Source organism: Macaca fascicularis, chromosome X (assembly GCF_037993035.2).
Source record: "Macaca fascicularis isolate 582-1 chromosome X, T2T-MFA8v1.1".
Classification (NCBI taxonomy): domain Eukaryota; kingdom Metazoa; phylum Chordata; class Mammalia; order Primates; family Cercopithecidae; genus Macaca; species Macaca fascicularis.
Window position 1 is genome coordinate 29261207 of NC_088395.1, and position 12155 is coordinate 29273361.

Sequence of the window (12155 nt, forward strand, 5' to 3'; positions counted from 1 at the left end):
AAATAAATAAATAAATAAATAAATAAATAAATAAATAAAGTGAAGGCATGCAAAATATCCTCTTTGGAGTCTGATTTAGACATCATGGAAGGATAATTATTTGGTGGTGGGGATGGCATGGAGATTAAAAACAGGAGAAGGAAAGCCCTATGCAGTTTGGCATTTTAGACATGTAGTGGAACATACTAGGGTTCTTGACACTTTCTCTCCAACTTGGGGAGGATACTTTTATATTGTAGATAACGTTGTGGAGATGTAGAAGAACTATTGTGGAGTCTGAAGAAGTAACAAAGTTCTAGATGTTTCCAATTTGCTCTAAGTTAGCAAAAGAAAAAGACAAACACAAATAGGAAGTATTGGCCGTGTGTGGTGGCTCTCACTAGTAATCCCAGCACTTTGGGAGGCTGAAGCAGGCAGGTCCCTTGAGGTCCGTAGTTTGAGACCAGCCTGGCCAACATAGCAAAACCCCCTCCCTACTAAAAATACAAAAAATTAGCTGAGTATGGTGGCGCACGCCTGTAGTCCCGGCTACCTGGGAGGCTGAGGCACGAGAATCACTTGAACCTGGGAGGCAGAGGTAGAGGCTGCAGTGAACCGAGATCATGCCACTGCACTACAGCCTGGGCAACAGAGTGAGACACCATTTCAAAAACAAGAAAAAAGAAAGTGTTAATACAAGTTATATCACAAACAAGATAATGTAAAAAGCTATTGCATGTTAGTAAGAAAAGTGCGGGAACTTTCCAGAACGCTCGATGAGAGGTGGAGGAGCCGTAACTGCCTGAGCTGCACACAGCTCCGTGCTCCTTTCCACTCCCTCACACACCGGCCTCAGCCGGCACCAGCAGTAGAAGATGGTGAAAGAAACAACTTACTAAGATTTACTACGATGTTTTGGGGGTCAAACCCAATGCTACTCAGAAAGAATTGAAAAAGGCTTATAGGAAACTGGCCTTGAAGTACCATCCTGATAAGAATCCAATTGAAGGAGAGAAGTTCAAACAGATTTCTCAAGCTTATGAAGTTCTCTCTGATGCAAAGAAAAGGGAATTATATGACAAAGCAGGAGAACTGGCAATTAAAGAGGGTGGAGCAGGTGGTGGTTTTGGTTCCCCCATGGACATCTTTGATATGTGTTTTGGAGGAGGAGGAAGGATGCAGAAAGGAGAGGCAAAAATGTTGTACATAAGCTCTCGGTAACCCTAGAAGACTTACATAATGGTGCAACAAGAAAAGTGGCTCTGCAAAAGAATGTGATTTGTGACAAATGTGAAGGTAGAGAAGGTAAGAAAGGAGCAGTAGAGGGCTGTCCCAATTGCCGAGGTACTGAAATGCAAATAAGAATTCATCAGATAGGACTTTGAATGGTTCAGCAAATTCAGTCTGTGTGCATGGAGTGCCAGGATCATGGGGAGCGGAGCAGTGCTAAAGATAGGTGTAAAAGCTGTAACGGAAGGAAGGTAGTTCGAGAGAAGAAGATTCTAGAGGTTCATATTGACAAAGGCATGAAAGATGGCCAGAAGATAACTTGCCATGGTGAAGGAGACCAAGAACCAGGACTGGAGCCAGGCGATATTATCATCGTGTTAGATCAGAAGGACCATGCTGTTTTTAGTGAATGAGGAGAAGACCTTTTCATGTGTATGGACATACAGCTGGTTGAAGCATTGTGTGACTTCCAGAAGCTAATATCCACTCTTGACAACCGAACCATAGTCATCACCTCTCATCCAGGTGAGATTGTCAAGCATGGAGATATCAAGTGTGTACTAAATGAAGGCATGCCAATTTATCATAGACCAGATGAAATGGGTCGCCTAATCATCGAATTTAAGGTAAACTTTCCTGAGAATGGCTTTCTGTCTCCTGATAAACTGTCTTTTTCTGGAAAAACTCCTACCCGAGAGGAAGGAAGTGGAAGAGAGTGATGGGATGGATGAAGTAGAACTGGTGGACTTTGATCCAAATCAGGAAAGATGGCGCCGATATAATGGAGAAGCATATGAGGATGATGAACGTCATCCCAGAGGTGGTGTTCAGTGTCAAACCTCTTAGTGTGCCAGTGAACAACCCTCACTGCTGGCATTTATTGTGCAGTAGTGAATAAGTGAAGGACTGTAATCATAATATGCTCACTACTTGCTCTTGTTTTTAATATTCAACTGTAGTAGTGTTTTAAAAAGTTAAATGAAGAATAAACGCAAATATAAAAGCTCTGACTTTGCCCTGTATGTATGATGACTTCAGTGTGCAAGATGAAGTTTATTACGTGTAAAAACTACAAAGAAGTTCCCCTAGCATTTGTAGGCCAAACCTTGTAATTGACTTCAACTATGTACGTGGACAAGCTTAGACTGAAATGCTAGGTATATGTATTGGCTTTAGTGTAGGACCCTTCATTGTTAAGCTACAAAAGTAAAACTCTGTATTTAACTGGCAATGAGGAAAAAAAAATTGTAGAGAAGTATTCGTCTTTATAGTTCTTTGTATTAAATGGGATTCATTGTAATGCCTTTGCATTCATTCTATTGCCTCAACTGTTACTTGAAGACGGCGTAATATATAATTTATCCTGTAGTATCAGTGATAAAAATTATACCTTTCTGTGGGAGGGTTTTATCATAATATACTGCTTCTTGAAGGCTTGCACTTCCAGAATTGTGTTTCCTTCTGCTGTGCCATTCATATATATATGTATATATCCATATATATCTTGAGGAGTCCTGGTCATTTGCCCTCCTCCTTGTCTGTGTATCATGATAAGCCCGAGTAGTGACTTCAGAGCTGGGTAACGTAGAAAGTAAAGTGAAAAGACCTTTACGTGTAGAAGTAATTTGCATAAATAATATAGGAAGGTGTTCTTTAGGTATGTTACAGGATTACTTTAAACCATTTGACTTATGCTCCAAAGTAATGTTGGTAGTATAGCAAATTATGATGAATAGCTTTAATTGTATGTTTAAAAGTCTCATATGTTCACATGCTTCAATTGGTATCAGAATTTAAGCAATTCTTGAAAAAAAAATAAGAAAAGTTCAACTCAATGCAAAAATGCCCATATGATATGAATAGACAGCTCATAGGAAAGGAAATTCAATTGACTTTGAAATATATGAAAATATATTCAACCTCATTTGTAAGAAAATAAACATAAATTAACATTAAATATTTTACTCATCGGATTAACAAAGTTAAAAAATGGTGTAGAGAATTAGGTGTTCGTACACTGCTGATGGGAAATTAATTGTTAGAGTCTAAATTCAGGTACGTCAGCAATACCTATCAAGAACAAAATGATGTATACTCTTTTGGCAATTCTCAAATTTATCTTGCAAACGTACTCATTCATGCCATCTCATACTCATTCATACACATTTATATCATTGTGTGTCTGTGTGTATGCAGCCATTGTGTTCTAAATTGCATGAGATTGGAAATATACTGAAATGGAGGACTAGTCAAGAAAGTTATAGGTCATTCACAGAAGAAAGAGACTATTCTATGTCTATTAGTATGAAAAGAACTTAAAAAGGTATCATTAAATGAAATAGTAGAGGATTCGAAACAACGGGTATAGCATGTTATTTCTTGGGGCAAAGAATACACATATTGTGATAATGGAATATCTCTGGCCTGTTTATCCTTGGGTTAGGCTAAGGGATTGTCTCTAGGGAGGGGAACTCCTTAGAGTCTGCTGGGGAAATTGCATTGGGGCAAAAATTTTAGTTTTCAATTTACACAGTTTTATAGCTTTTACATTTTATATCTTATGGCCAACTCACAAGAATACTTAAAACTAAAGGGATTCGAGGAAATTATGAATTGTAATAATTTATTTTGTCTGTGTCTATAACTGTGTATTGAGCTAGAATTATTTTTGTTGTATTAAGAATCTGGTAATAGTGAAGATGAATCATGAGAGAAAAAATTTTCACAGATATTTTGAGATCTAACTGAGATCATTTGATAGTGTTTCCCTGATTAATATTCTTAAATGATTATGGAATGGGTGTTGTGATGTAGAAATGCAATAACCCATTACAGTATCTCGTTTACACCCCATTAACACTGACGGCACTCTATGTTACTTTATTTTCAATTTTTTTTCCTTCAGAGTCTCAGTTATTTAACCATTTTCCAATTACTAAGTGATATATGAATCTGACTCATATTCTGTATTCAGAACAATGAAGATCGAAATATGTATTTCTTATTGCAATTATAGATTACAGTAGTGAAAAATGGGCTTCAGAGTATGAAAAAGTGGAGAGCAAGTCAAAATCTTATATGAATATGAGAGAACATTTTAGTTATAATTAGAAAGCCCCAGTGGCCTAATTTTCCTCATTAATGCTGAGGGATATTTTTGAAAAGTATGTAGAAGTTAAGGTACCAATTGCCAAAACAGTGAAATAAAGAAAGAGCGTAAGAAAGAAAGATAAATGAAATTCCCATGTATTACACAATTTACATCAAAGTATTTTTCTAATTGGTATTGTAAAATGATATATAGGAAATTTTACACATCATCTTATATATCTCTTTACTTGAAGTGTTAAAGTGATTTCCCACATAATAATTCAGAAAATTACGTATAACCTGACAAAACTTAGACCTGTAGACTCTAGTTGTATGTAGAAACTGCCAATAACTGCTAATTCATTCTCTTAAATGTACCCCAATCTATATCTTGTTTACTGGGAATAGCACCTTCTTCTCTTTCTTTGGACTTTATTTCACTGGAAAAATAAGTCATAAAAGGAATAACAAAGAAAACTACAATTGAGAAATAGAAACAACAACAACAAAAAGTTTAGCTAAATAATTAAAGATATTTGATGAGCGTCCTGGGGATATCAAAGTTAATGAATTTGAGTGAGTAGGATGGGCATTCATCTCTGATTCCCACCTTTCAGAAGAATGAAGAAAGCATTAAACCGTGAAACTATGGCTTGTGAAGAGTTCCGAGGGCCAGTTTACTGAATACTGAGAACGCCAGTTTTTTAAGACTTCTCATTACCTTTTAGCATTTGGAACCCAAAGTAGAGAATGATTGCTTCTGAAATAACGAGAGGTCATTTCCTCTTCCTTCAGATATCTTCGCAAGTGTTCTTTCATTCCTTATGCTGCATGATATGTAAGATAAGATTTATTTTTCTTCATTGTATCATTAAAAATAAGAAGCTTTCTGCAAGGTAAAAGAAGGGTATTCAGATAAAAACAGGAGTTTACTTTGATACTTCCATGTAAACTCCTGTTTGTATCAGCAGTGGTATCTTGGCTGTTGTCCAGCGGTTTAATTGGCTCTTGTTTGCCTAATCTCCTATAACAGATAATGTTATTACAGAATCGTAGGACTCCAAAATTTCCCATCAGACAAAACAAGCCTTTTAATGAGAATCACTTTGTTTTACCTGGCATTTGGCTTGGTTTGAGCCACCTCAATCCCATCTCACTTGTGAGCAATGCATTATTTTTCCTAACAACCATGCTAATTCTAAGCCAGGAAACATTTTTTTGGATCATTTCTTTTCTGGAATGATTCAAAGTTCAGGAAAGTAAAATTGGGAAGGAATTTAAATTAAGCTGAGATGGGAAGAAGACATAATTAAATTGGACTTTATTACCTCTGTTTTGCAACTAGGTTAATGTTAATTGGTATCTCGAAAGACAGAGCACTATAACATTTGCTGTTTTTGAATTTACATTAATTTATTCTTCAATAATACGTCAGCGTATGTAATTTGTCTACATTCTCTATCTTTTATTTATCCATTTAGTAGTTCTTACATTCAGCCAATATTTGGTGAGTGTATGTTGTGTTTAAGGCACTGTTCTATGCACTGCTAATAGAGTAAAGCAAAACAAACCAACAAACTCAAAATAAAGTCCTAACTGTAATGGAGCTTATCGTTCAGGTAGTGAAAATTGTTTTAAGAAAAATAATATATGTGAATAACAGTAGACTGTGTATGCAAGGGTAGGTTAGTTATATTTATATACCTATACACACAAATACATGTATGTATTCACATCCATATATATCTACATAGATATAGATTATAATGTTATAGGATGTCAAAAAGAATCTTTTTGATAGGCTGACTTTTGAGAGAATTAAAAGGAAGAGAAGGGGCAAGACATGTAGCCATATGGACAAAAGGAAATGACAGGCAGCACACAGAAAGTTTCAAAAGCCTGAAGTGAAAGCATGTTTTGTGTTTAAGGGGCAACAAAGAGTGATGTGAGCTGGGGGAATATGCTAGAAGAGGAGATGAGAGAGACAAGGTGGGAGTGGAAAAAGTTCAGTAGGACTTCAGTGACAAATATTTAGGAATGGATTTTGTTAAAAAACATGTATACATTATCGTGGTTAAAGATGGAAGCAAATATAGTGTAGAGAAACCTAATATGTTTCTGTGGTTGATCACTAGATTTCTCTATCAGTTTCCTACTAGCCAGGGCATTAAGGGTAATAAAGATGTTGTATGTCTGGTTAAATACAGTTTTTAAAGCAAGCAAGTATACCAATTACTTAGGGAAAGTGAAACAAAATTACAAAACTATCGTTGCTCTTGCTTGTCTTCTTTGTTAGCCGCACAAATGCCTCCTCTTTAATTTGTTGTTGTTTTGGTTCTTCAGTTTTTATTAAATAAATTTCCACACTTGAGACACTGTGTAATTTCATCTAGTTTTATACAAGGTTGTAGATGATACAATCTTATGTCATTTTTAAATTGTCCACTACGATACTGAAATTTTCATCACTTGCCTTCAAATATGAGTATGTTTTTATTTCAATCCCAAGATTCAAGTATACAAATCCAGTGCTTTTTTAATGGAAAGAACATATTAAAGTCTTCATATACCAATAGAAAGCTTACTTCTCTTAGAATACTGATTGTCTCTTATAACTACTCTTTTATAAGTAATTTTATAAACTCTTACATCGGGACTATTGTAGTTTCTTATTGATCGGGTAAATGTTTTCTCATGTCTATAACAATTTGAGGTAAAATACACTACAATCCCCAGAAATAAACTATATTTTCTAGTACTAAAATCATTATTCTAGTAATTTTTAAAAATAATGTTTATCATTGTCCATTATCTGAGAGATACCTCCCATTACCTCTCTCAAAAATGACAAGAAAATGAAATAACATGTCTAAGATTATTGTTACCTAATGTTTATAAAAATAGATAAACCCAAGAAATATATTGAAAAGTGTTAATTGTATGAAAAGTTGGATAAGAGAAAAATATCCCTTATAATGAAAATCAGTCATGCTAGATGATAAAGTGGTGAGATTTAAACAATTTTCTGGGCATTGTATTCTCAAATGGATAATGATTTAAGCAAATAGATTAAAAATAATATAAAGTAATGCAATAGTAAAATAAGCATGTTGAGTAGGAAAAGTTAAGTTTTAGATAACAAAAGGCAGAAGACAAATTAAATTAAAATAACGTAGAGGCATGACAACGAAAGCTAAGTAGTCTATGGAAAATTGTTAGGAGGACTGAATTAATTAATGATGATAATAGTAATAACGTATATATGTAGTGACAGGAATCAATCAAAGTGTTTTACACAAACTCCTCATTTAATTGGCACCACAACTCCTTTAAGTTGGTATTATTATCATTTCCATTTTACACATGATGAAACTGAGAGCACCTAGAGGGTTAACCGGTTCCTACTACTCAAAGGCTTTCTGATATAAAGTGTTCAGTGATTAATGTGTTTGATAAAGTTGAGGATTTGGGGTGCATCATTTTATATCAACTGTAGTAGTTGTACCCTGTCAGGAGACCAGGGAAGAGATTATTAGAAAACCCTTGAAAGAAACTAGGACCTTTATCAGGAACTAAACGTGGAACTATAGATTTAGGTGGTGTAAATGTCTTAGGGGACCTGAAAAATGGCAAGCATTTAGGTGAAAGATAAATAGGTGAGTAGCACCAGTTGAATGTATAGTATCAATGAAAGTCACATTTAAAGATGTTTAGCCATAAAGCAAATGGACTTGTTTTAGTGGATTTAGTGAGACTTAAAAGGTAAATCAGTAAGTTGAGAAAATCTCATCTACAATGGGAAAATATAATTGAGCTTAGATTGGATATAAAAGGGCAGAAGTGGAGAGCTAGATCTATGTGTATTTATCCAGGGTTTGTTATGTGCACAGAGAAAATGTAGGAAAATAAATTCAACAACTGAAATAGCAAAAATTTAAATGAATCTAAACAAAGAAAGCTGCTTATATTAGATATATTTTCTGGAGAAAGATATAGGTGTCCTGTCTTAGTAAAATAGGAACTAGAACAAATGCCACCATCTTTCAAAATTTAGTATTTTCTTGCTACAATTTATGTTTATGATTTATAGTTATGGATATGATACTCTATTAAGAGGCAGCTTATATGAAACAATTATCATATCCATTGCAAAACAGAATACATATAAATGTTTCTGTGCATATGTGTAGATGGGTTTGTGTGTATGTGAGAGAGAGTAAAGAGGGGGAGGGAGAGAGAGAGAGACACAGAGGCAGCAATTTCTAAGTATTTTTAAACATGGAGGGTTATAAGATTTTATTCATGGAGAAAAAGTCATGTTGCAGTTCAAGCTGTATGCATTCATACAGTGGACTACTACTATGATGAAACTGGAGAACAAGTCAAAACACTTGAGTGGAAGCAGAATAATCATACACAAGACACATGAAATATTCCAAAGTCACCTTGAAATGAATATAAAATTGTTGTTGGCAGTTTGACAGTGACAGGAGTCAAGAAATGATGCTGCTGTGAAACCACAAAAGATGCAATTGATATTTTAATCTCAAATACCATGTCTGAGGAGAAAGCCTGAAACTAGGAATTGTTTGTAAAAGTGCATCTGTTGATAGAGATCTGATTTTGCTGCTGCTTTTCATTTTTATCCTCTTATTGAGAATAATAATAAAAGTAGTCATATTTTTAGTTTATATTGCTCTTTAATTTTTTCTTAAAATGAATTTGAAGTTTTTAGAGGCAAGAACATAATACGCTCTGAAATTGTGTCTTTAGATTAAAAAAAATTATTGTATATGTTTTTCTTGTTAGACCACTGCTTTTCTTAAGATGTGAAGTTGACCTTTTGAGTTTTTAGTAACTATGGTATTTCTGTGTGTGTGTGTGTGTGTGTGTGTGTGTGTGTGTGTGTGTGTGAAATATTCATTATATTTGTTCTTCTAAAACTATTTTCTTCAGTTCTAGGTTTCCTAGTTTGGAGCAGAATTCTATATTTTTCTTGTTTTATAACCTAGGAAGGGTATAACATTATTTTGAATATTTTTTCCCTCTTCTCCCTGACCCATGTAATCACCTAGGTGAATCAGGCCTCCCCAGAAACTGATTCTTGGTCGTTGAGGTATCTCATATGACCCTCATCCCACTTATTCCAATATTAACCCTATCAAATTCTCAAATAAACTCTTACTTATTTTCGTGGCCTTTAATCTCCTTAATTTTTTAATTTGAGATTCAGAGTGTACATGTACAGCTTTGTTACATGGGTATATCGCATGATACTGAAGTTTGGGCTTCTAATGATCCTGCTGCCCAAGTACTGAACATAGTACACAAATAGGTAGCTTTCTAACTTTTGCTTCCCTCCTATCTTTCCCCCTTTTGGAATCCTCAGTGTTTATTGTTCCCCTCTTTGTGTTCATGTGTATCCAATGCTTAGCTCCCACTTATCAGTGAGAACATGTGGTAATTGGTTTTCTATTCCTGCATTAATTCACTAGGATGATGGCCCCCAGCTGCATCCTGGTTGCTGCAAAGGACATGATTTTGTTAGGTTTTTTTTTTTTTTTTTTGGGTGGTGATGTAGTATTCCATGGTGTATATGTACCACATTTTCTTTATCCAGTCCATTGTTGATGGGCACCTGGGTTGATTCCATGTCTGCTGTCATGAACAGTGCTGCAATAAACATATGAGTGTAGGTGTATTTTTACTAGAATAATTTATATTCCTTTGGGTATATAACCAGTAATGTGATTGCTGGGTTGAATAGTAGTTTTGTTTTTGGTTAATTGAGGTATCTCCAAACTGTTTTCACATTAGCTAAACTAATTTCCATTCCCAACAACAGTGTATAACCATTCCCTTTTCTCTGCAACCTCGCCAACATTTGTTATGTTTTGACTTTTTAAAAATAGACATTCTGACTGACGTGAGATGGTATCTCATTGTAGTTTTATTTGCATCCCTCTGATGATCTAATCTCCTTTAAAAACTTCCTGCATCTTCCTGAAAATATATATATTGCTTGATTAATTAATTAGTTTATTTTTCCCTTCCTCTTTTCACAAAGGATTGCTGGCTGCTTATACTAAAACCACATATGATTAAATAACGACAATTTCAAGGACACAAAGGATGTAAATTAGTCATATGAAAGGGACAACAATGTTATTGTGACTGTTTTTCTTACTATCATTTGAGCTTCCTAGCAGGGAATATAAAAGGCAAGACACAGTCTCCAATGAAGGACTCAACATAAGATAGAAAGATATGTAAATTGCTGATTTTGTTAAATTTTATCCAGTCGTTTTATTCTAATGCCTCTGTTTTTTCAACTATACAGTGAGGATCATGCCTACCTTGTAGAGCTACTATTAGTAGTTTGATAGTTCTGTCACACATATTTCAGTGTGCTCTTCACATTTATCCATGGGTAGCTTCCTAGATCATGGTCAGTTTCACAGGACCTTATCTACATAAATGATGATGATGATGGTGATGATAATTGCGGTGATTACACTTAACACTTATTGGTAACTTGTCAATGGGAAGTATGGTAAATATTTTCTTGGCTTACCTCATTGAATCCTGAAAACAGCTCTATACAGTGGGTACTTTTAAAATTCTCATTTTGCATTGAGGAAACCTTAGGGTGAGTGACATGATGTCCACACATGTAATTTGAATCTGCTATATGTTTAGATATGGTATGTTTGAATTCATAATGATAAATATGGGAGAATTACCCTGTTTTCTTACCTCCTCTCACTACTTCAAATTATTAATTGAATAAAATATGAAAGTAATAAATTCAGAAGAGACAGTTACATTTTTCAATGCCCATTATTTCAGTAAAATGTAAACAGCTCACAGAAATATTTGAAAAATAGTGAGCCAAACACATTCATTTCATTTTTCCTTGTTCTTCTTTTAGAATAACAAGCTTAGTATGTTTCTGAAACTTTTTGCAATCTATCCGGTTATAATGTTAGCACCAATGTAGCCGTAAGTAATTTTTTTTTTTGCAATGTTTGCTCTGATGCACTACATCATTTGAGTGCATGGGCAGATATTAGCACCAATAAAAATATTAGTTAAACTGATTTCAGTTCAGGAACCTGTACATTGAAGTTGTTGCATTTCTCTGTTTACATCTCTCTGTTATGTACAAAAGCAGCATCTTAAACGATGTGGATAAATAATAGTGACATTTTATCTCCCTTTCTAAAGTTGAATTCCAGAAGGTAGGAAACATCCTTTCATGCTTACATTACCATGACAAACTGAAAGAGATAAATCCCCAATGGATGGTACGAGATGTGGGAGTTAGGGGATTAATGCTTTGATGCTTCTTCCAATTTATTTCTCCTATTATATGTGTTAAAAATATATACCATATGTCATGCCGCATGTTTTAATCCCATCAAAATGTCTCACACAATTCCTTAGGGGATATGCTTTTTGCTGCCAAGTTTTCACTGCTAGAATGCTGACTTACTATTCCTTTGCAGAGAGCTTCATGGTTTATTTTATGATAACATGTTGTTATAACTTCTCTGGCTGTAATTTTTATAAGGAGAATTAGTCCTGGGAGAATTTATTTTGAGAGTCATATGCTTAATGGTGACAGAAAAGGAGAGAAATATTTCCAAAAAGCAATGTATCCTTCAGTTGTTTTAATAGAACAGAAATTCCTTTGACAACATTTGTGAAAGCCTTTATTATACCCAGCATTTAAATTCAGTCCTTGAACTGGGGTTTTCCCAGATCATTTGAAGGTCAATTTTGGAATAGTTCTTGTGTCCTATGACACTTTTCAATGATAGCACTTTACAGAGGGAAACAAATTTAAGGCAAAA

At 34.6% G+C, this 12155-nt stretch overlaps 1 protein-coding gene and 1 pseudogene across 1 annotated transcript in view; both read left to right on the plus strand.

The window, feature by feature from the left end:
* The window catches only part of IL1RAPL1 (interleukin 1 receptor accessory protein like 1), a 1418294-nt gene that overhangs the window by 680585 nt on the left and 725554 nt on the right, over window positions 1-12155 (plus strand). The window lies entirely within an intron of this gene.
* On the plus strand, window positions 855-2055 carry LOC102132395 (dnaJ homolog subfamily A member 1 pseudogene; annotated as a pseudogene).